Here is a 26,531-nt window from a genome sequence, read left to right as displayed (position 1 = left end):
GCTCCCACGGCCTTAGATTACCCTGCTGAATTTGTTTAAAAGGATCCCATACGTTGGTTACCAAACCTATTTTGGTCTTTTCGTCCACACAATTACCATTCCAAAACGCCAAGAAGTCACTGCAGCCTCTTCCAATGCATGCCTTTCTTCTCTGCCTGCTGCTGCTTTTCTCCAGCCGGGTAGTGGAGAAGATGGTGAAGAGCGGTCGATTCCGCTCTTTCTACCTATGATAGCTGCTCTTCTCCACCTAGCATCCAAAGGACAACACCTGTCGCCTGAACTATCTATTGCTTATCTCTTGTTCTTGCAGGGCATAAACAGCTTCTTTCCCCACACCCAAAGCTTCAGTCTGCCACACACCCTCTTTTAAAAGGGTGTGAATTATCCTACTGGGGGTGCGACTTAATCATCGCCCTATCTTAATGTTTAAGGAACATAGATAAAATGGTACAAAAGAACGCATTGAATATCAAATACTCAAAAGTACGCAGACTATAGTTCAATTTCTGCTGCAATAAACTTACGTTAATCAAAATTTAATTAGATAAACCTACCAAACCAAAAACATAAGGCAAATATTTGGAAAAAATTAAATTAAATGTCGGGACCTGATGCTACATACCGGATGATAGATGTGGGACCACTCAACAAAGATTTGAAAGAGAATGCAAAATAAAAGGTCTCTTACCAATTCACCATCGCAGAGAACTTTGAAAGCACCAGAACTTTGCTGGAAGAATTGCATGACATTACCAAGAAGCCAATGCTTGCCATAGTGCCAAACATATTAGCGCGCGAAGAGTAGTACCAAGGAGGTGAGGTCAGAGATCCTAGCCTAAGAAAAATATGTTTGCCTGCCATTGCAATGCTAAAAACTCCGACTTGAAACAACTGGTATACTTTTGTGGTATCACTTCAGCTGAGAAAGCATTTTCGGAGGAATGGTAATGATTTGAAAGAACAATATCAATGCCAAGGAAATGAATTTTCCATCATCTGCATTGGTACTGCAGTCGCCCTACCCAAAATATATACAAGCCAAGATAGATTACGAATGAAATTTGGACATCTTCAAATAAAATAATATTCATCTCAACAGAATGAAAGTAAAATCCGTATTGTACAAAATTCTGCAAGCTTATCTATTAAAAATATAGTTTCCACATTAACATCAGAAAGTAGAGAAACACAAAAATTGCAAGATAATTGGAAAACACACAACTCTTGCTGGCATTATAACTGACAGCTTAGAAAATCTGCATCTTGAACTATAGAAATTTGAAATTATTTGCTTCCAAATTCTCAAAAAACAGAACACCCCATATAAACCATTTCCCATCTAGTTTATTTGGAAAATAATACTTAATGTAAGGCAGTGACCATTAGCAGTGCCTGCAACTGCAACAACACAGCTAGAACATGTTATCACTTCTCACACATAAAGTGATTCCCAATCCAAGAAAAGTGAAAAATAAACCTTCAGTTGGGCATGGAAGCAACTCAGTTTTTCATTTGTAATCAAGCAATTGAAAAATAAGGCTTTTACAACGAAATGATACGTGGAGATTAGAAATCTCTACATTCCTATGACAATAATTTTCTTGCCTAAAGCTGCCCCTTTCAAGTTCCTAAGATATTCAATAGCTACTCTATTAATATTTTTAAGAATAATATCTTTCATCATATTCAAATTACAGGTAAATATACCCGCCTTACTCTCAAATGAGACACTGAAAATAAAACCATTTTATGCACCAGATAATCAGGTCAAGAATCTAAACTATAAATTGGATAATTCTGCTTCATAAGCTATGATTGTAAACGTGTTATAAATAAAAAATTATGCAAAAAAAAGTGAAAGGAAACTTACTGATTCTATGGGTCTTGTCTAACTGGTCCCTTGCCTTTCTTGGTTGTGGTTTCTTGGCGGCCACAACGAACTGAATAATGAATTATCAGAATTTATTGCGAGAACAAAGGATCGAAAATAAAATAAATTGGGAGATATTTGATATTTGATATTTTCTACATTTTTGTGTATTTCATGATGAAAACGTCAATTGAAGTTTAGATTGGTAAATCCCAAAAAGGGAGAGAATAGCTTGCAAATAAAAACAACCATATATTTTTAATTTATGTTCAAAATCCAGACAACATAAAATCTGATACGAAGCCCAATTATAATAAGACCTGTACCTTGTGCAATTCCATCTACAACTGAGACCACTCGACCGATCCAATCCACTTGAAAATGAGTGTAAAAGTTTGTCATTCTTCTTTCTAATAGAGTCGTGAGTTCCGCAGCTCTGGTAGAGAATTCCATACATAAAAAATGGGCAGATAGAGTCAAGGGAGAAAGCTAAATCTTTATATATGAAAAGGCAACACAAATGACTAGAAATTATAAATGAAAGAAAATGTTATCTGATTAATTCATCAAATCTATCAAGTAAATTATGCCAGATACAATTAATGAAAATGCCACTAAAATGATCCTCTTTAACTCCACCTTAGGAGGTGTAGGATCTTGATAGAAACTGGGCATGCGTCATCCCGACAAGAAATGGAACACAACCTGCACAAGAGAATAGCTTCTTAATATAGTATTAATTGTGAAAAAAATTAAAATGCAGCAGGAAAGTCATTTAAAACAATATTAAACAAATTTATTAAAAAATGGAAATTGTTCGCAAAAGAACCAAATAAAAGATGCATTAAAGAACCAAATAAAAGATGCATTAAAGAACCAAATAAAAGATGCATTGGAGGTGTATCTCCATGCAAGTTTGTGCACAAATGTTAAAAACCAAAAGGGTGCAAATATATGTACAAATTTGTGTTTACACATTTAACTTGTGCATACATAAACTATGACAGTTGATTTGGAACCTGAATTTTCCAATCAATTCAAGAGACCCAAAAATGAGGGGAAAACATTTTTTATTTGCTAGAATAAGTTGTAGGTTCAATTCCTACTGCGTCCTCTTTCAATGAAAACTACTGGCTGCGACTCTAGCTCAATTGGTCAAGGCTTTTTGCTTCAACCTAGAGGACGTAGGTTCGATCCCAGTTTTCTACCAACCACAAAGAAAAGAAACTCTATTAAGACTCAATATATATCAAAATAAGAACAATGAATACATACCTTACACTCTGTTAGCATTGCATTATTAGCAAACTTTGTCAAAACTCATTTTGAAAAGCTTGATATCTTGGTAGGAAATAGAGCAATTCATAAACAAAATCATCTCTCTCTCTCTCTCTCTCTCTCTCTCTCTCTCTCTCTCTCTCTCTCTCTCTCTCTCTCTTCATTTGATAGAACAAAGAACAAAGAGAAGAATCTAATAATAGTTAACAGGATATCTATGAAAGGAAAATGGCAGTTTCAGCACATCAGATTATAACTTTGCAGTTTGTCTGAATTAGTAGCCAAAGATTAAACACGCACTACAAAAGAAGCAGCAGCAGCAATTTACCTCCGTATTATGGAAAGAGAACCTCCAATCATAGGCAGTCATGTGCATTTTCTTCCCATCATATCCAATTCGCGCCATGTTCTCAATAAGAACTACCCAAACATAGTTCCCACGAGCGAAATAATTTGGCGCGACCAGCCCAGGGACAACGCAAACCCAGATTCCCGAGAGTCCAAGCCCTGTCTCATTTTCCAGTGACATATGCTCCAACCACCCTAGAGGCCTGCATTTTCAGTTTCCCATCTCAAAAAAAAAAAACCCATTCAATTGAACTCAATTGAATCAAGCCTCTGTTTTCAGATTTCCAAACCTTTAAAAATGTCAGTTGTGACAAAGCTGCTCCCGGAAGAACATCTGGAACAAAAAACTCAGAGATTAAAAATTGTATTTTTCGTCTATTACTTCTAAAATCAGTGATGAAAAACAGTGTTTTAGCATCTCAAAGGAGAAGATATTAATCAATTAGTCAGATGCATTATTGTGCTTTAAAACTACAAAGTAGCATGCAAGAGAAAATCTTTAAAAAAAAAAATACATGAGAAAATGCTGTAAAAGAGAAGGAAAAAACTGGAAAGAGAGAGATTGAGTGAGGGAAAGATCTAGAGAGACTAATAGTGAGAGGGAGACAGTTGAGAAAAAAGGGATTGAGAGAGAAAGAGAGCATACCAGGGAAAATCGCTGGAAAAATTGACGAACACAGAGAGAAGAGACACAAATAAGTTTTGAGAGCAAAGAAAACCGTGGTTGTAGAAATTTGAGATGAAATGGACTCATTTTGGAAAAATACCTAGACCAAATTACGAAAATATCCAAGAGACTTGCTACAACTACAAGGGTATTGACTTTCTTCAGAACAAATGAGAAAGTAAAGAGGGAAAAAGGATATTTTTGGTATTTTAATTGTTTGATAAGATTCTCCGATGATACCGAAGTAAATGAGCATACGAGAGACACCTGGCGGGTTGACAACAGACAAAAATGCATAAAAAATAGGAACACCTGGTGGGATTTTTGGACGTATCTCCAAGGGCAAAGCACAGCCGGAAATGACGAAAAACCCTAATGATAAGAGGGCATATCCGGAAGTTTTAGAAAAGAAAAAGTGGGAATCAAATGGGATTTGTGCCAAAGATGGTTGACGAAATTTCCAGGTTTAGGCTTTTAGAATAGTAAGGATAAGAGCATTTTTGTTAGTTTCTATGAGATTAGGGCATTTTGGCCATTTTGATAAGGGAAATGATTTCTGCGCTCCAGTGTTTTAATAAACATGCGCTCCACTTGTTTGTCATATAGCATTTAAAGGGATGTCAGAGGATATTACGGTTCTCAAAAAGCTCTTAAAGCCCTTTCAATATTACACGACAAACAAGTGAGCGCATGTTTATCAAAACATTGGAGCTCTGAAATCATTTCCCTTTTGATAATTTTCTACAACATTGGGGTATTTTTGTCATTTTCTAAAGATAGGGCGTTTTGGTTATTTTGAGGTAAGGGGATTTTGGTCATTTCATAATGGCATTTTGGTCCCTTAGTCGAATAGGGGCGCCATAGTCAGCACGACAGCCCCACACATGGTAGCCATGGATACTGCTGCACTAGAACGGATCCGTAAAGGATCGAAGGGGCTAGACGACCACCCTCCCTTATCTTATGGACAGGTGACGTACCACTGAACATAAAATCACAATAAGGAAAGTACTCTTTACCAAAGCTACGATAAGGTCAAGAGACCAGGACTATTCTGACAGGCGCTCGCGCCCTTAAAAGGTTGAGAGTTGGGGCGGTCCCTTTATTAGTAATGCCGCAGTTTGCTGGGCGGCATCTCAAGTCGCCCTTCTTTGTTCATCTTTCTTTTTTCCACGCTTTCCGTTGGTCAACAACCAACTACAGCTCTCGTTTAGTTCTTCCCTACTCGTACAGGAAGGAGTCTCTTTCTGTTTGAAGGGATTCATTTTTTTTTTCAATCAATCATGCCTCAACTGGATAAATTCACTTATTTCACACAATTCTTCTGGTCATGCCTTCTCCTCTTGACTTTTTATATTCCCATATGCAATGATAGAGACATAAATCTACAGATTTTTGGTATGAAGATTTGTTGTTTTCTACACTCTTTGAAATTAGTCATTGCACTATGCTAAACAATAAAAACCCGACTTGACTCAACAAACTATCTCAGAAAGGGTCGGGATTATGAATCTCGGGCTTTGCCATAAAAGACTAGACCCGACCAACCTGATATAATTTCTCGGACAGCGTAGGTGGGGGTTAAGAAAAACCCGACCTACCAGACCCGAGTTGCAACCCTAGTTTCAATCGTGCATTTGCAGGCCTCCTCTTGGCTTATTGGAATATTTTTCCAATCGTTAATTAGGCTATGGTAAAGCCACGATTAATACTTATGCGAGGGTACCATATAGGCACATCTCATAATATCCTTTCCCCAAAGTGTCAATGTTTTGAAGATGGATAGCAAATTGACGGAAGGAAGTACAAATATATGCAATCATAAAGTTTGGTGTGAGTCAACATCACAACCATTAATCCCGGCATATACCTGTGGCTACTATGGCTAGTATTATCACTTGGCTCTCAACTCAACTCAACTCAACTCAACAAAGCCTTTGTCCCAAACTAGTTGGGGTCGGCTAAATGAATCCTTTAGAAAAATTTCATGAAGAAGGGAAAGGAATCTCCCTAGCTCTAATCCTGGCTCTAGTTGGGTTCTTCTATGTGGACCATCTTCTTCCATTCTATCATATCCAAGGTCATGTTCTCTGTTATGTTCCTAGCTATCAAGTCTTTCCTCACTATTTCTACCCAGCCCCTACTTCTTTTTACTCCATCAACTTGGGGCACAAGTCACCTCTTCTCACTGGAGGATCCAACGGCTTACGGTGGATATGTCCAAACCATCTTAAGCGGTGCTCTCTCATCTTCTCCTCAATTGGTGCCACCTCCACCTTTTTACGAATGTCTTCATTTTTAATTCTATCTAACCTTGTGTGGCAGCACATCCATCTAAACATTCGCATCTCCGCTACACTCATCTTATGCACATGCTGCTTCTTGGTGGCCCAACATTTTGAGCCATATAAAACTTTCCCTTCAACTTTGTAGGGATTTTACGGTCGCACAAAACTCCTGAGGCAAGCTTTCACTTCAACCAACCTGCTCTTATTCTATGGTTAACATCCTCTTCAATCTCTCATTCCTTATGTAGAATTGAACCAAGGTACCGAAAGATATCCCTCTTAGGTACCTGCTCTTATTCTATGGTTAACATCCTCTTCAATCTCTCCTTCCTTATGTAGAATTGAACCAAGATACCGAAATATATCCCTCTTAGGTACCTCCTGTCCAGCCATATGTACTACATCCTCGCCCCCCCTCCTTACATTACTAAAGTTGCACTCCATATACTGTCTTAGTCCTACTTAGTTTAAATTCTAAAACCTTTGGATTCCAAAGCAATTCTCCATAGCATTAACTCCGGCTTTGGTTTCGTCGATTAATACTATGTCATCTGCAAATAACATACACCACGGCACCTCATCCTGGATACCCTCTGTAAGCTCATCCATAACTAGCGTAAAAAGATAAGGGTTTAGAGCTGATCCTTGGTGCAATCCTATTGTAATTAGAAACTCACTAGACATGCCATCGGTGGTTCTGATATTAGTTGCTGTTCCATCGTACATATCCTTAATCACATCAACATATTTAGTAGGCACTTTTTTCCTTTCAAGGACCCACCGCATAACACTCTTGGGAACCCTATCATACGTTTTCTCTAAATCAATGAAAACCATATGAAGGTCCTTTTTTATTTTCTCTAAATCTCTCCATTAACCGCCTAATCAAGAAGATAGCTTCCATAGTTGATCGTCCGGGCATGAAGCCAAACTAATTCTCTGACACCTTAGTCTATTTTCGTAGTCTATGCTCAATTACCCTCTCCCAAAGCTTCATTGTGTGACTCATTAGCTTAATTCCCCGGTAATTGGTGCAACACTGAATATCCCCTTTATTCTTATAAATAGGTACTAATGTACTCTTCCTCCACTCATCAGGCATATTCTTAGTCTTCAAAATATTGTTAAATAATCTAGTTAATCAAACCAAACCCACATCACCCAAGCATCTCCAAGTCTGAGTAGGAATATCGTCAGACCCCCTAGCCTTACCTAATTTCATATTTTTCATAGCTACTCTGACTTCTGATGTTCGGATTCTACGAACAAACCTCCGGTTTGTATCATCAAAAGCGTTATCAAGTTCTCCCAAATTCGCTACAGGTCGACTTATGATGATATACAAGTCATCTGTGTTGACTTCACACATATTTAGCCCCTTTGGGACCCAAAAATTGTGTGCTACCATTATTGACCCTGCCAATGAGTTTCTGTCTTGTTGTTCTCTTAATCCATTTAAATTTTGTTTTTACCAATCTATGGTCAGATTTCTCTTCAAATCCACATAATTTGGACAATGAGAAGGCGATTATCACCTAGTTTATTCATCAAAATTTACGAAATCATCTATTGCTCTGTCCATAAAATTAAGAAAAACAATACAATATTTCTAAAGTTTTGTGTGGACCATTGGGACTAGAAGAATCACTAGCTTATCTCTGGCCAAAGAATTCTCTGCTCTGCATAGACCCATTGATAATTGAACTTTAAATTTGTAAAGCTCATTTGAAAACATAATATATTTACATAAAATATATATATTAATAAAACATGTGATTCAATAATTTTATGAAATCAACACTACAAGCATTAGATTTGTAAAGGCCAATACATATGGGATACGATCTAAAATATTCTCTCCAATTGGAGTGGTGGATTATATATTGAGCATATACATATCTCATATGTTGTGTGTGTAACCCAACATACCCGTACATTTCCCCTGATTCTGAATCATGGTTTGGTGATATCATAGTTACACAGACAACACACCAGATAATTTGAACCCCTCGTGTCTAGAGAATAATTGTATCATGTAAATAGAATAATCCCCAAAGATCTAGTAGTGATTCTTTCATTAGGTATTCTATAAACTTATATCATGCTAATTGTACATATCAATTATGCATACCGAGGGTCTCTACTCAAATGACAGATAGAATTCACACTGTCCCATAGTAGCAAGGTGTACCACAAAGAGAATTCTGGTCATTATTCTTAGTTGAAAATTATTAATTAATCACACTGTCCCATAATGTCTACAAGAAGCTAAAACGACATATCTCCTACAATATATTAATTAATCAAATGCACTATGTTCCTATAACTACCTAAGGAACCTTTTTATCAATATCAACTGTAACATTCAAATCACAGTACTCATAAACAGTCAAGATAGTAAAAATAATAAATCCAAAATAATAATTTTCTTTTGAAATCGAAGTGGGTAAGGCAAAGAAAAACGCCTCTTTCCGAATCCTGTTTTCCAATGAGCGCAATATAGAAGGGCGATGGAGGGGAGAATTGTGAATTGTGGGTTAGACAAAAGCTAGGCAAGGCCTCTCTTTAATTTGGAGTTGGAAAGAATGGGGGCAATTCTATCTCATTCTTTCCTTTCATTCTCATCCAATCTAAAGGTCTGTTTGGATGCACCAAGAAGTGAGAAAATCAAAAGGACACATTTTCCATTTCCTAGCTGGGTTTGTTTGTCGTTTTACTATTCACATGGCTGTCCTTGTCAGATGCTTCTTTCTACAAAGAAACTTCTCCTATGTGAGTGCTAAAATGTTGCCTTAAGATGACCTTTAAAAGGTTGATAAACTTATAATACCTACCAGTCGTATCTGTCTATCCTCCAGCCTGATCCTTGCTGACCCTGAAGCCATATAGCAATTCACTAGAAGTAGCTCACTAAAGAATCATGTTGAGCATCTTTATTCTAATACTAATAAGGGATGGTGGATCTCCCTAGCAGAGGATACAATAGGACAAGAAAAACCCTAGGGAGTCCCATTACTCGGGGTCATAAAACGAGCTAGTTTCATGCGCTGGTACTTCCATCTTTTTCACTTGATGCTGAACCTAATTCATTCCAACTCCAGATGAAGAAACATCCACTCGACCCAATCATATGTTGATGAAACTTATAAAAGATAGCTAAATCAATCTTTAACTTTTATACAAATGGACCAAAATATGCTCAAATTAGGGCTTTAGTGGAACTTTTCAAAAATAGATCAGATATGAAAGTTCTATGTCTCAGAATTCACACCTAGTGTTTATCATATGTCAATTCAACTTGAAATCAGTCTGATCTGACCATTGGATTTTGAGATTAGCCTAATCAATAATAAACCAATAAAAAAAAAATCTATTGATTGATATTGACTCAAAGTCTCAAACCATTAGCTATTTTTTTAGATCATTTGTTCATATTGTTCCCTCTCAATGATATTAATTTTTTTTTTTGAAAGATGACATATTTTTATTGATACTATAATAATTACATTAGGGACCAGGAGTCCCGCCTGACATTACATAGTATCAAATAGAGCTGGCCAGGGCATACCCTAAACCCTATGTTGCATGGATTCGGATTCGCGTGTCGGGATCCGACACGGATTCAAGGTCTTGGATTCGGCAAGCCCCCAAAAGTAGGATTCAGTAAATTTTAAATAAATAAAAATTTCAAAATTAAAAATTTTAATATGTATATATATATATATATATATATATATATATATATATATATATATATATATATATATATATATATATTGTGTGTATGCATATGTATATATATATTCATGAAAAATTTGAGGGCAGTGTTGCGAGTTTTGTATTAAGAGAGTCGAAGGATGATAGGGGGTTGTGCACTGCGGTTTTTATTAAAAGAGTACATGTTGTGCTTTCATTTTAAAAAAAGTTAAGAAAACACATTTAAAGGGAAAATATATAGGATGCACATTTCAAAGAGACAACGATGAATCGGATTCACCTGAAAAAAATAGGTTTCGTGTGGAAAAGAGGCAATGATGAATCAGATTCGCCTGAAAAAAACAGCATTCGTACGGGACACGGCTACGACAAAAATCCGGGTGTGTCCCACGTGAATCCATGCCCGATTCGCATGTGGAGACGTGTCGACACAGATTCGGCATAGGAGGCAAAGAATCCATGCAACATAGCCTGAACAAGAGAGCCTAAACCAAAAACTAGATTCTTCGTTTCTAAATCTTGTCATATGCAGTTCATATACTTCCCCAATCAAGCCATACCAAATACCTTATAATATAGTCAGTTTATCCTTCATCCATCAGCTGTCTCCACCTCCAAACCCCCAAAGTCATTCCCAGGTTCATCCAGAAAGCTTTGAAAGAGGGGAGACGGCAAACCCATGCAATTGCATCCGGATTTCTTTCCAGGAAGCAAGGGCATGATCGAATTTCAATTTCTCCCTCTAGGTAAGAGATGGTCGCCTCTCTCGAAGCCTCCCATAGTCTACTCCGCCGTCTCCTATCCTCCAGCGAAGTTCCAGAGATATCATGAAACATGTTAGTGATTGCTAACTCTTCATCAAAAACCATTCCTCTTATCTTATGAAGTACTAAATTCAGCACCATGATTTCCATGAAAAGATTCCTCTACCTCCCCCTTGGACAAGAGGATGATTCCTGGGGCATAACCTCCTGACCCTCCATCTTTACTAACTTGGGTACACCCTTACGAAAGCTTTTTAGCTAGGGTTTTGTCAGGGGGGGTCTGATCCTAAACCAAGTATCCCAAAGGAACTTTAACAGAGAGTAGTCATAATTACATTTATTCGAGCCATCTCATCAAGGGAGACCTGCGCACCTTCCCAAGATGGGAGTTAAAGGCCGGAACATAAAAAAAAGTAACATTTCCTTGACCTTCCACTTATGACCACGGAAGATTAATCGTGGGATGGGCCAATCCTTCCCGATTTAGCAAAAGATCTTAGGATCTTAAGCAACCTATTTGTCCTTGATCCAGAGATCGAAGCCAGTGCATTCACCAAGTGATTCATCTTTTTATTGTGATGGGACTGAGGCCACTTTGCCGCCGACTTTAAACCATTATAGACTCTAGCAGGCCTTTTATAGCCTAACATTTTCCTGGATCTTGGATGCAGGTCAGCTGACTTTGTAGACGTGCTCAACCCAGGCTACTTGTCGCTTATGAGCAGAAATTCTAGGCTTAGGAGCTACCGGACAAAGCAACGACTTTTCGGGGCAGACAAAAAGGTCTTTCTCGTGAACCCCACCCTGCAGATCTGAATATTTGAAATTTGAAATCCCATTGTTCAACGGCTCGCCGGACAGGCAACCCCCAATCACCCGAGACTGTTCCTCCGGCAAATAATGATCTGACCCAGGGAAGATTGAATCAGGGACCGCCTTCGAAAGCTCTCAATGATATTAGTAAAACCTAACTATCCATGAGAACTTTAAAATTCGAAACCCATAATCAGAGGGAGCCTTTCAAATTTCGAACAAGATAAAGAAAGTAGAAGGTGAAGATATATTAATGTGGAATATGAAGAAAGAAGGAAATATAGAACTCTAAGACATCACACCATTGAACCAAGGCATCAAACCTAAAGGCAATTGAGAAATCTTCAAGATGTAAGGAAAAGAAGAATTCTTCAAGTTGCAAGCAAAAGCTATGTTTTTCATAAACATAACGTGTCTCAAGACTCAAGAGATGGCCCTAAGGCCTACGTATATAGAGAAGCAAAGGGGTTATAGAGAATTCAAAAACATTATAAAAGACCATCTAATTAACCATTTACCTTCCATATGAGTCCATTTCTTTAGTGAAGCTCCAAATCGAGTCTTGGGGTTGACTACTTTGACTCGGGGTGTCATGGAAATGGCCATTTTTTGCCTTTCTTGTTCCTGCAGTTGTATACTTTGAATTTATCCCTGTGATATGTCTTCTATACATCAAGCTTACAAAAAAAGGCTTGAAAGCGACCCCTCGAAGCTTGTTCCCAAGTCCAAAACTTGCTAGAATTTGTGTCCTTTTTTAGCAACCCTCTATATCCAGTTAATAGAACTTATCACTTTTTCACTACATTGGCAAGACCTTTACATCTTGTAGATTTCTTTGACCATATTGTGGCGTTAAAAGTCTCTCAAGTCAATGTATTAATAATCTTTGGTGTAACCATTCAAAAGAGAGAGAAAATATTTGGTGTAAGCATTGTAAAGGTAGAACTCAGTCTTATGGGTATTATGATAGAAGTAAAACTCATTCATGAATAACTTAACTGTTGGAGAACCATCCCCCAAAACTCTCTCTAGCAAGAAGGCAATAGAGAAACCAAAATTCTTTATACTTCGACCATGTTCAAGTTATAATCTACTGCTTTGGTCTCACCATTTGTTCCTCCAAACACAGCTTGTTATTGGGTGGCAAACTGGGGAGCACGTCCTCCAAAATACAGCTTGAAGTTGAGTGAAAGGCATGACAAATGGGTTTCTTACTTGCAAGAGTTCATCTTTACTAAAAACACAAGTTCGGGGTGCAGAAAAAGGCGGCGACCTCATGTCATTTCATGCCCATCATGGGCGGCCCTGGCAGTATGACCGTAGCATCGATTATGATGTGCAAAAAAATGACTTTTCCTTCGTTAAGAATATGCTGAAGGTGACACTTTTACCTCACAAATAAAGAATCGATGGAAGGCGACTCTCTTACCTCATCAAGGGGAAATTAATAAGTTAGCTCCTAAGAAGCGGAACACTTACCTCTCTAGATCCGAGTTTGAGGAAGTCATGGGAGACACTAAAGACATATTTGCCTTAGTTGACACTACCATTTCAGTAGATAGTGTTAATGAAGGAATGACCACATTATCCCCTCAAGTTATGAAGGTCATTGAAGGGTTCCACGATATTTTACCTCAAGAGCACCCTCCTGAGTTGCCTCCTATGAGAGAGGTCCAACGCCACATCGATCTTCTTCCTGAGGTCGTACTTCCTAATAAAGCCTATTACCGCATGTCTTCCGAGGAGCAGGAGAAACTACGCCGAAAAGTGGAAGAATTGCTAAGGATGGGCTTCATCAGAGAAATCATGTCTCTGTGTTGTCCCCCATCCTAATTGTGCCAAAGAAGGATAGCACTTGGAGAATGTCTGTAGACAGCGATCAACCACATCAAGATTAAGTATCGGTTCCCCATACCTTAAAGAAATATTATGTTGGATCAGTTGGGTAGGGTTGGGTTGATCGCGCATCATAATTAAGTATCGGTTCCCCATACCTCGACTAAATGATATGCAGGATCCGTTGAGCAGGGCCATGGTCTTCTCCAAGATCAACCTGAAAAGCGGCTATCATCAGATGCGGATTAGGCGAAGTGATAAGTGGGAGACAACCTTTAAAACCCGAGATAGGTTGGTTTTGTCATTCGGCCTTTCAAACGCACCTAGCACGTTCATGAGGGTCATGAACTAGTTTATCAGTGCTTCACATACCTCTTTAGCATGATTGTAGCTCTGATTATAGATTTTATGTGAAAGGATGACTTTATGATGACCCCATCGGCCCAACGAGCCTTTAAAGAGAAAAGGCTTACCTAACAAGAGCTCTAGTGTTGGCACTTCCCAATTTCACTAAGGTATTTGAGGTACACATTGATGCCTCCAAATGGGAATTAGTGCGGTCCTGAGCCAAGTTGGTCGACTAGTTGGGTACTACAGTGAGAAGCTGCACTCAAGTACTTTAGATATGACTTAAAACTTTTACCCATAGTAAAAGCATTGTACTATTGGCGGCATTATCTGGTCCAGAAGCAATTTGTACTATACTTGGATCATCAAGCCCTTAAATTTCAACAAGTGCAGCAAAAGCTGAGTAAAAGGCATGCCAAGTGGGACGCTTGCCTGCAAGAGCTCACCTTTACCATAAAACACAAGTCCGGAGTGCAAAATAAGGTAGCCAACGTCATGTCATTTCATGTCCTCATAAATGATCAATGGAAGGTGACTATGTTACCTCATAAAGGGAAAATTAATAAACTAGCTCTTGAGAATTGAGATGCAGATCACTTGCCTCTTCAAATCCGAGTTTGAGGTCATGGGGACTCTAAAGTCATATTTGCCTTCATTGCCACTACCTTTGCAATAGACAGTGTTAATGAGAGAATGGCCAAATTATTATCCCCTCAATTTATGAAGGTGGTTGAAAAGTAATAGGATATTTTTTCCTTAAGAGCTCCCACCTATGTTGCCTCCTAAGAGATAGGTCCAGCGTCCAACTTCTGCTAAAGATGGGCTAAGATTGCCAAAGACGCACTTCATCAGAGAAAGCATAAGTCCTTGTGTTGTCCTCGTCCAACTTCTGCTAAACAAGGATGGCACTCGGAGAATATGTATAGATAGTCGTGCGATCAGTCGCATCATGATTAAGTATTGGTTCCCTATACCTCGACTAGTGATACATTGGATCAGTTGGGCAGGGCCATGGTCTTCTCCAAGATCAAACTGAAAAGAGGCTATCATCAGATGAGGAAGAATTGCCACAGATGGGCTTCATCAGAGAAAGCGTAAGTCCTTGTGTTGTCCTCGTCCAACTTCTGCTAAACAAGGATGGCATTTGGAGAATGTGTATAGATAGTCGTGCGATCAATCGCATCATGATTAAGTATTGGTTCCCTATACCTCGACTAGTGATACATTGGATTAGTTGGGTGGGGCCACGATCTTCTCCAAGATCAAAACTGAAAAGCGGCTATCATCAAATGAGGATTAGGTCGCCTGTCATATCCTTCTTGGGCGGCCCGGGCAGCATGGCCATAGCATCCATTATGAAGGGCGTAAAAATGTCTATTCCTCATAAATAAAGGATCGATGGAGAGTGTCTCTCTTACCTCATAAATAAAGGACCGACGAAAAGTGACTCTCTTACCTCATAAAGGGGAAATTAATAAGCCAACTACTGAGAAGGGGATCACTTGCCTCTCTAAATCTGAGTTTGAGTAGGACAAGGAGGACTCTGAAGTCATATTTGTCTTAGTTGCCACTACAATTTCAGTTGTCTGTTAATGATGGAATGGCCACATTATCCGCTCAAGTTATGAAGTTCATTCAAGAGTTCTTAGATGTTTTTCCTTAAGTGCTCCAATCAGAGTTGTCTCCTGTGAGAGAGAGGTCCAGCGCCACATCGATCTTCTTCATGAGGACATGCTCCCTAACAAGACCCATTACCGCATGTCACCTAAGGATCAGGAGGAACTACGCCGAAAAGTGGAAGAATTGCTGAGGATCAGCTTCATCAGAGAAATGATAAGTCCTTATGTTGTCTCCGTCCTACTTGTGCAAAAGAAGGATGGCACTTGGAGAATGTGTGTAGACAGTCGCACCATTAAATGCATCATGCTTAACTATTGGTTTCCAATACCACGACTAGATGATACGTTGGATCAGGTGAGCGGAACCACGTTCTTTTCCAAGATCCACTTGAAATTGGCTATCATCAGATGCGGATTAGGCGAGGAGATGAGTGGAAGGCGGCCTTTAAAAACCAAGAAAAGTTATTTAAATTGATGGTTATGCCATTCGGCCTATCAAACGCACCTGGTACCTGAGGGTCATGAACCAGGTTTTACGACCCTTCATTGGCAGTTTCCAGGTTGTTTACTTTGACGACATTCTCATATACAGTCGGAGTGAGGAAGATCATTTACACCAACTCTGATCCGTCCCAGAGACTTTGAAGACTGAGAAACTATTTGTAAATTTTAAGTAATGCGTCTAGATGGCCACACAGCTCATCTTCCCGGGTTATCACATATCTTCTAGTATTTACCCCTATGAAGACAAAGTACCGGACGTTGTTGAGTGGCCGACACCTCCGAACATTCATGATACGCGATCCTTTCACGGATAGGCTAATTGTGTCAATGCTTTACACACTCGTTTAACATGAATATGGCTCCGATAATGGAACTTATGCGGAAGAGCGACTTTATATGGATCCCAGCGACCCAACGAGCCTTGGAAAGAAAAGAAAAAAAGCGCTTGTCTGACAAGAGATATATTGTTGGCACTTTCCGATTTCACTAAAGTAATTGAGGTAGATTGTGATGCCTCAAAATGGGAATCGGTGCGCTCCTGAGCCAAGCCAGTCGACCAGTTAGGTACTACAGTGTGAAAGCAAGGATGAACTGCACTCTAGTACTCTACATATGACCTCGAGCTTTTCGCCATAGTAAAACCTATTATGTACTATTGACGACATTTTGTGGTCTGGAGGGAATTTGTACTAAATTCAGACCATCAAGCCCTTAAATTTTTACAGCGGTAGCAGAAAGTGTGGATGTCAATATAAAATTCATAATATTCATAATGATCAATAACAAAAAACTTCTGAAGAGTGATCTAGTTTAGGTCTATACCAGAAACCATATCAAAGCAAAACAAGATACAAACACATCGGAAATTAGAAAAAAAAAATTAGAAATTTCAAACCTCGTGACCATTCGGAGACGATCCTCTCCTTAAGCATCCCCACCGTAGAATTAGAAGAATACCGGATCGGACCGATATCTGATCCATCATAGAGACGAAACTTAAGCTCGATTAATTCCTCCTCTGGTATTGGATCTCTCCCCAACGGTTCCAAATTTCCGATCAAATCAGGACCGCCCAAGATATTCAAACGAATTTCTCCAGATCACTTCAAATTCACCTAATTAGGGTTGTTTCATCCGCCAGAAGAAGAAAAAACCCTAACTTCAACAGAATTCGAAATCTTGAAACAAATTTCTCCCAATCACTTCCGATTAACCTGATTAGGGTTTCATCCACCACCAAAAGAAGAAAAATACCCTAACTTCAACAGAATTTGAAAAAATCGGTGTTTGACAAGTTCAACCACCGAGATCAGATGTAGAACAACTCAATTTGATCCAAATCCACGGCAAAGATCAGATCATAAATTTATAATGAGCGATAGGGATCAGGAAACGAGAGATCTGCAAAACCCTAGAAGCGATCGTGATGCCACTTTTGTGCAGGGGCTTCGTTCTTTTTTCTATTTCTGTTCTTTCCGCAGGGGAAGTGAGATTAGGGGGTTCGAATCTCTCTCTCTCTCTCTCTCTCTCTCTCTCTCCCCCCTTTTATTAATGCCTTATGCTCTGTCTGGATGCCGGTAATTCGTTGGGAGATCTATATCGGGTCAAAGGGGAGATTAAAGGGGAGATCTAAAGCAGATCAGAGATTAAGGGTGGAAGAAAGAAATATTGGGGGGGGGGGGGGGTGGGTTGTTTGGGATAAGGGCAAAAAAATCTCCCCAAAATCGTCTCCACAAATTTCTTTGATTTGAAGAAATTTGAAGAGAAGATCTCGAGCGTGCCAAATCACCCGACAGCGCTATTGGTCAAATACCTTAAAAGGCATTAGTGCTCACGCAAATTAGAAAGTCACTCTTCCCTCTCTCTCTCTCTATCTCCCCCTCCTTTTATTAATGATTTAATGGCCACGCAAATTAGAAAGTGGCACCACGTTGCAAAGAACAACTAACGGTAACAATTCTCTTTTAATCTCAGCCATTCACAAAAATATGAACGGCTGATTTCTTGGAGACGCATTTTATGGGGAAGTGAGACTCTTATAAAACTTTTCAGTTGGGTGCAAAAAGGCAACTACTATTTGTCAAAAGCGCACTCTATGAAAAGAAATTTCAAAAGAAACCGTAGTCTAGATCTCGGAGTGGGGTCCATGGTCTAATGGGCCTACCATAAGTTAAAGGCAAATCAGATGGTCCCTCCACCACGCGATGGATCTAGTTCTTATGGTTTCAAATTTCAGTTTCGGAATGCGTTTCGGTCCTAGCCATCCCTTATACAGAATTTCGGCAGGAATTCTGAAATTTCATGAAATTTTGGGATGGTATTAAATAATTATAAAATATCGGTGAAATTCCTTAAATTTCATAAACGAAGTTTCGACCAAAATCTCAAAATTTTGGCTGAAATAAACTATTGTTTCGGGCATTACCAATTTCAGTTTCAGTTTCGGTCTCAACATAAACCCGAATTTCGGACCTCGGTCGAAATTTATAACCATGCTAGTTCTGTGGTAAATAGTAGGGCCTAAAAACGAGAGACCCCTTTTAATTGGAAATGATATCAGCACAACAATGTTTTAGTAATCTCATAAACCTAGCCTTTTCTTTTCTTTTTCTTTTTTTAATTGGCTTTTGATAGCTTTTTGGGAACTCTTTAATAACCTTTCACAGCTCTTTAAATAATAAACGACAAGATGGGTTAGTGGAAAAAATAAAAAAACTGTTGTGCTGGTATCATTTCACTTTTTGTCTTTGCAAAATTAAAGCCTATAATTAATGATTAATGATAAACTTTCATTGGAAAATTAAAGCCTATAATCATGACCATTGATCGGGTGGAATATTGCAAGTATACCCACATGGCCCTGGTGTCATGTCTCATGGGGATCTCGTTGGTCTACATAATTAGGGATTTGCTAGCGTCCATCGCAAGAAGGCATTGCGCAGATGGTCTGTTGATCATATCACACCATAGAATAAGGAACTTCCGCTTACAAAAGGGAACCCTCCATTCTAAACCCAAGGTAACACACCATCTTCCTGTGCTAAGCTTTCATTCTGTTGATCTCAAAACTGACTTGAGCATTGGAGGGTTTCCCGGGAGTTCCAACTCCGAGTGGTCCCTAACTTGTTGTCCATGAGCGCAGGTCACAGGTTGAGCCAACCTTCTTGCCATCAGCGTCGAACAACCGGCGCGATCAGTACCATCAGTCATTTGTTCGCTTGGCCGAATTTGAGCACCAATAAAGATATTGAATGAGGAATGCTAAACTAAAGGGCGCATTTGTTAGACGATTAAACACCATGTTTTTTTTCTTTTTTGTCTTATTTTTGTCTACTGAGGGCCCACAACCAACATGGACATCGGATGTCTTACCTTCATGATTCTGGTAGTCCACCATTGGTCGTTCATGACCAAAATCCAGTGATGTCACAGGCAGCCAAAAATCCATTTTTTTACTTAAAATTGATTCTAGACCTCTATGATTGGATCTAATGCCAACTGAAATACCCCAAACATGGAAACGGGTATTTTTGTCCCCAAATATAAAATTATAAAATATTAAATTAAAAATTAGAAACAAGTTAATTTCCTAGTTAGAATGAGTTAGGTTTTCCAAAAGCCTGCTAAATTAGGACTCTTAAAAACAATAGTCTATAAATAAACTCTTAAGCTACAAATTTTAGGACTTTAACCCTAAGGATAAATTTTGTGGAGCTTTAGGAGAGGAGAAAGAAGAAAAGCTTGGAAATCCACGCCTTCTATGTTACAGGTGGAGAATAGTAGATGCTTGATTTCGCGGGCTTGGGAGTGAGCAAGGGCGACAACTTAGGATTTATTATTTCCAGCTATTCAGACAATAGCTTTTGTTGGAATGAACAATTAGTTATTTAATTTGGTTTTAAATTGACGTAGTCCGTTGGACAAGAGATTTTAGTTTCCGCATTGATTACTCTGACGGTTAAGGATAGTTAATTAATTAGTTATTTGTTTTAGTAGCTTTGTTTATTGCATGGTTCCAGTGTGAATGCCTTACATATTCGTGATTGATGAATATGTGGCACTGTTATGTGGCTAGACCGGAAACTCGGTTTGGGGTGTGACAGTTTTGTGGTATCAGAGCATAGGTTTGAAAACCTAGAGATCTTAGACACCTAGAACACATATTCGACGTGAGAGTGGGGATCACACAGGAAATGATATATGTATATAAGTATATGTATATCTAATATCTAATTTTGTTAGATAAAGGTTTTATAAGATCAAGTTTGTTGCCTTGGAGAGAGCCAGTATTATTTGTGAAAAAGAAAGATGGTAGCATGTGACTTTGCATAGGCTACAGGGAATTAAACAATAGCAAAATTGAATTGACTTGGACGAGTCCACGATTGACTTAGGGAGTTCTAAAATATTGTGTTATATTTCTTTAAGATACTAAGGCTGGCTTGCTTGGATTTTACTAGATGTTTGGCCACAAATACAATGGTGTCTTCTACATGAAAATTGCAGTAGACTAGTAGTGATAAAGAGTCTTGAACTACTAGGCGTAATGTAGATATCGTAACCGTCTAATAAGTAATGATTATATGTGCCATGATACCCCCTAAAAACACCAGTATGCGAGGCCAAGATTTATAACTCACATGAAGTGACAATTAGTTGTTGGATTTCATAATGAATGAAATATAGTAGCAGACCTTTCAACAAAGGATGCAAGTGTGGTTGTAAATTTCAGCCAAAACATTTCGTTTCAGCTGAAATATTTCGATTTCGGCTGCTGAAATGAAATCCACTTGGATTTGGAAAATTACAAGATTTCGCCCAAAATTTTGGGATTTCATTAATGTTTTGGTCGAAACATACAAAACATGCAACTTTTCAGATAAGAAAAAGCCAACTTTCTGTCGACCCCGATTAGAGGTGCAACTCGGGTCGGGTTCAACCCGGAAAAAGTTTGGGTCAGGTTCGGGTTTAGGTTGATTTTTCCCAACCTGGGTTGAGTTTGGGTTGGGTTCGGGTTGAGGGTTTGGCAAACCGACCCAAGTGTAACCCAACATTTTTTATTTTTTATTTTTAGGCTTAAAAACTTGGGTTGGGTCGTGTTGAAGTCGGGTTGGGTTGAACCTCGTCGGGTTGGAAATTGGGTCGGGTTCGGGTTATGTTGGCCTCAACCCAACCCGGCCCAAGTTGCACCCTAACCCCGATAAAAATCAACTCCACTCGTAGAAAAAGAAGAAAAATGAGATTGCTTTAAGATGTCTAAAAGAATGACAAAAAAATAAGAAGAAACCGGTTCAAAGAATCTTACTTGGATTTCGGCTATGGTTTCGTACCAAAATATTCTCTGATTTTACAAGATTTCGGTTTGCACTAAAACCGAAATGTTTCTGTTTCGTTGATGACTGAAACCGAAACTAAAATTTAAAACCTTGGGTGCAAATACAAAAGTGTTTCTCAAGTATGTTGCCTTGATGGTGCCAAGAGAGTGAAAAATAGGATCCATTTTTTCGGTGTGTTAGGTATGATCATCATGCATTTTGAGAAAAATAGAGGGCCAGATCTCCTTATTTATTATTATTTTGTTTTTATACTGGGTGTTTTTGTTCTACTTCATTTTATGTCTTCTAAAATATTTCTTTCTTCCAAATTATATAATTTGCCTCTTTACTTGAGCACTAAAAATACAATCCTTAAAAAATATGATGGCAGGTAGTCTTGGTTTTGAATTATGTTAGATTTTTTATTCCTCCATATACTTCCGCAGGATATTTATCAACATAATGTATTCTAATTCATAAAATGGTTCAGTCTATATAGAATTTTAGATATCCAGCAGTTTTTGCACCATCTTATTGGAAAGGTGACGCAGGTTTAAGGATATCTTTCAGGAGGTATATGAAGAAAAATGGAAGGACAAATTTGAAGAGCAATCAATATGGTTATCGTGCATCTCTGGGGATTCTGCAAGCCAATACTTCTTCTCCCAACATATCTTGAAGTACTCTATTGTAAATTTTCTTTTTCATTCAGGTATGAGCATCGGCTAATTGATGACATGGTGGCTTATGCACTGAAAAGTGATGGTGGCTATGTGTGGGCTTGCAAAAACTATGATGGGGATGTTTAGAGTGATTTCCTTGCTCAAGGTGCCTGTGTACTTCAGAGATTTTAGTTATGCACTTATGCTTAATCAGTGAAAGAAAACGCATAATTATCTCTTTCTTAAACTCATGGGTTTAACCATTCAGCTTGATATTTTATAAATGCTGACAATTTAAAATGCTTGCATTTTTTTTTTCTTTCTTATTAGAACACTGATTTGTAATGTTTGTGTGTGTGCGTGCGTGCGCACATACACACGCTTACATTTTTAAGGGACCTGGTATTGCCACGCTCTTGTTTTGGTAATTTTCACCCAGTCACTTTCATTTAGAGTTTTCTCGTACATTTCAAAATAACTTCAGTCCATTGAAGTTCTAAATCTCTCTCCACCGTTACCTGGACAAACATCTTTGAATGGGCAGAGATTCCTCTAATATTGTTTGTTTGGGCCAATGGCAAATGCTCAGGTCCTTGGAGATTTGCCAACTTTATTTTGAACATGTGAGACTTTTGATGTACTCTATCTTGGCCTCTTATATTCTTCATTTGACCAACGAGATGGGAGTTGAGTTGGCTAGGGGTATGTCGAAAAGGGCTAGTTTGATTGTATCTTCTTTTGTTCCAATTCCCTAATGTAGTTGCAGATTTTGTCTTTTCTTCTTTCTATTTTCCTGTTTGGGCAGCATCTCATCCCTTTTGTGCTTGTGTCTTCTTGTGTCTTTAATTAAAAAACTATCTTTCAAAAAGAAGAGTTCTAAATAGAACTGATGGACGGAAAGTACCAGAATAAGTGAGTGGCAACTGGGTCACACCTTTCCAATGTTATTTTAAGCCTTCAACAATGTATTAAAACGTGAAGTCGTAACAATGTATTAAAACTTCCATAGTTTTTTTTTTTCTTTAGATGTCTTGTCATTCATGGAAACCCACCGAGTATACATAGATGTAAATATGCATATAAAAATGTACAGATCTGCAGTTTTGTTTCTAAGAGTTAAAAGTAGAAAGGACGATTCCTTTCTTTTCCTGTTGCATTTCAACTTCAGCTAGTTTTAGGTTCTAATGGACCTTGCATCTAGCGGAAAATATGCTGAATCCCTATTCTTGTTGCATTAAATCTAAATAAATGCAAAGAGAAAATCAAGGATTTTAATTTCCAGCTGTGCCACCAGAATACCAGAAATAATTAGATGTACATTGTTTTTAACTTGATTAATCTAGCCACTAAACTGTACATTGTTTTCCTGCTTTAAAAGTTGTTTGGTGGGTGCAGGATTTGTGGCGCAGCCTAAATACCAAGATTAAACAAAACCAAGAAATAACAAGTAACAAGAAGAACTTGTACGAAATCTCACGTATGCCGTGGAAGATAAAATTTTATTCAATCTCAAAAACTCCCCAATTCCAATCCTCCATCTCTTTTATTACATTTCAAAAAGATTTCCAAAATCTAAAAAAAACATAAAATTATATTGGCATATCTACCTAAAACACTAAACTTCCCCTACGCTAAAAACTAACTATAAATAAGTAAAGCAAATATAGCTTATCAAATCTAGAAAACAAACTAAATAAGAAAATGATAACTAAGCTTTAGGAAACAAAATAAGAGAATAGGAAATAGCATTTTCCCAAATCTTCAAGATTGCAGGAACTTGCAAGTTTCCAATAACACACATTTCCAATAACTCCACCATGTAAACTTGCAAGTTTCTTCCAAAAATAGTTCCTTATTCACGAAAACTTTCATATTTTTCACTTTTGAATCTTCCTAAAATAACCATCCTCAAAATTTGCTGCTAATTTTTGGATTGCATCAATTTGGTTCTCTGGGCTTAATGGCATCTGTGCTGGTAGTTATCGATTTATTATAATTTTCTTAATGGCTTTCATCATGTTGACTTAATTTATTTCGGCATTAATAACAAATAAGTTTTAAGAACCCTCTGGATCCATTTCAAAAAAAGAACCCTCTGGATGCTTGCGTTTACAGTTGTCCTCTGACGGGAAGACATTAGAAGCTGAAGCTGCGCATGGAACTGTAACTCAGCATTTTCGTATGCATCAAAAGGGACAAGAAACTAGTACAAATAGTATTTGCTTCTATATTTGCCTGGACTCGTGGGCTTGAGCACAGGTACCTTTAGATGTTGTCGTTGTACTAAACTGCTGATTTTAGCTTGATTAATCTGCAATAATTTATCTAAGCTAGTCAACTGTAATTAGTGCTAAGATGAAATGAAAGCTATAAGCAGCTGAGATATTCCATCTAACATCCATCGCAATGAAGTTAGTTGCGGAAGTTTGGGTTACTAACATATGTTTTCTTTTTTTCTTTTTTTTTTTCAACCTTAACTACTCATAAAAGTGAATGACGGCACGACAAATGCTTGCTAGACCACCTCTGCCTCTTAAGCAGGAAACTCGACTTAATTTGTCAAATATTTAGCAGTTAACAGGTTGTATTGAACTTGATATTTGAAGTCTTCAGTGTTCTAAAACTGTTTTGTTTTATTTTCATGCTCAACTACTTGCAGGGCGAAACATGATAACCACGATAGATTGTTGGATTTTGTGCACAAGCTAGAGGCTGCTTGTGTTGAAACAGTCGAGTGAGGCAAAATGACTAAGGATCTTGGCCTTCTGATCCATGGGCCCAAGTTAGTATTATTTTTCTGTTCTCCAATCGTGATTTCTCTTGCAGTTTTCTTCTTTGCATTATTCCTTATTGATTCACTAACCTTTTCCTAGTATTCCTGAACCATAGACCTGTGTTAGTACTCTATCTCTTCATGTTTTATGGTCAATAAGTTCACATTTTCTGATACAGTTTGTATTGAAGGATTGATTAAATATATGTATGGGCTACTTATAATATTCTGCTGAGTCTCCTCTCTGTGATCACCTCGATCATGGGTTGGTAGCTGCATTTCTCCTTTTTTTCTCCCCTCTGAAAAGATAACTCATTAAATTAAAAAAAAGAAAGATAGAGAACTACAAAGGGGGCAGAAATTGCCCCTCATACATTCCAGCCCTATGAACGCCCGATTTAGCAAGTAAATGGGGCAACTCAGTTTCCGATATAGGAATACAAGGAAAAACAAAACAAATTGCAATGTCCTTTCAACATTCAACAATCTCATCCATATAAGACACTAACTTCCAAGGGCCCGAGCTTCTCGGTCCTTTTCTCTCCTGGTTTTTTAATAAAATTCGCTGCCATTCAAGAACCAAAAAAACCTGCCAAGGTCCTGAGCTTCTGCCCTCCACCAGCAAAACAGTGTGGACGAATCATCTTCTAAGATAAGCAGGGCATTAAAGCACTCTTATCCTGGTAAGGAGAGCTCTGATTTCCAGCTCGTTGGTGTCGCTCTTCCAATTGGTCTGGACCAAGAGAGCAAGATCTCACTGAAATTATCCCTAAACACTTCCCCCACTCTGGATTGAGCCGGATTACCCAGGGATTAGCCATCAAAATGAAGCCTTATCTCATTGCCTGTCGGCTTCCTCCAAACTGTCCATACCTTCTTTTTAGGGGACTACCCAATATGATGATATCCCACATGCGAATCAAATCTTGGGAGGAGTATCCGGTGAAGTTGGATTTAACGACGGTCCATCGGATCATCGACTCCTTGATAGACCAAATCCACCTAACAGTAGATGAAGACCTGCCCTCAAGCATCCAACTGTTTCTTTCCATCCAAGTGCTCCATACTACAGCAAATAATGCGGCCCACCAAAGAATTCAGCCCATAGAATTCACATGCTTCCAGATCAACAAACTGAAACAATCAGGCATCGTCTTTGGAACGACTCATTGTAAACTGAATGACCTGAAAGCAGTATGTGAAAGGCGGACTTACTCTGGTCCACTGGGTATATCGGATTCTACTAATGCAGAAGTACACACTCTCCTAACTGGAATTCACTTGGTAGATGAAGAAGAACATGATTGACTCTTTGTGGAAGGGGACTCACTCATTGTGATCCCATGGATAAGCTATGAAGGCTCTTTTCCACGGAGATGTGCAGACTCATTAGAAGAGGTCTTGGATAGGTTTGCGGAGCATTCAGTTAGATTTTATGACGTTTTGGAAATGGCAAATAGCAAGGCTGATCGGCTTGCTTGAGTAGGAGTTGGCATGCTAGCTTTGGAGATTTTTTGTTTCTTACCAATTAATTTCTTGCTATGACAAGTAGAAAGGGGTATAGCACGGCTTCATTCAATAGTGGGCAGATCTATCTTCATTACCCAGCAATCTGAAAACGCACTTGACAAAGAATTGACCTCTAGAATCTGGTCCACAGCTGTCATTTTCAGCCCGTGACACAAAAACAGATTCCAAAAGAAAAAGGAGATTAACCAAGCTATAGACT

General features: G+C 38.4%; 1 long non-coding RNA gene across 3 annotated transcripts; it reads right to left on the bottom strand.

The window, feature by feature from the left end:
* Window positions 1–520: 520 nt before the first annotated feature.
* Window positions 521–17,604, bottom strand: LOC143884474 (uncharacterized). Of its 3 annotated transcripts, none has more exons than XR_013252929.1 (7): window positions 16,948–17,604; window positions 3,787–3,830; window positions 3,477–3,691; window positions 2,510–2,575; window positions 2,197–2,306; window positions 1,871–1,940; window positions 521–1,398 (listed from the first exon to the last, which is right to left on the bottom strand). It is a non-coding gene; the product is annotated as an uncharacterized LOC143884474 (long non-coding RNA). The 3 variants fall into 3 exon arrangements; XR_013252928.1 differs by having other exon boundaries at window positions 521–1,018; window positions 16,948–17,603; XR_013252927.1 differs by lacking the exon at window positions 521–1,398 and having other exon boundaries at window positions 1,406–1,940; window positions 3,477–3,699; window positions 16,948–17,602.
* Between the last annotated feature and the right edge of the window lie 8,927 nt (window positions 17,605–26,531).

Source organism: Tasmannia lanceolata, unplaced genomic scaffold (assembly GCF_043159265.1).
Source record: "Tasmannia lanceolata isolate RefF3 unplaced genomic scaffold, GAP_Taslan_0.1 ptg000008l, whole genome shotgun sequence".
Lineage (NCBI taxonomy): Eukaryota > Viridiplantae > Streptophyta > Magnoliopsida > Canellales > Winteraceae > Tasmannia > Tasmannia lanceolata.
This window is presented reverse-complemented; position numbering and strand designations above follow the sequence as displayed.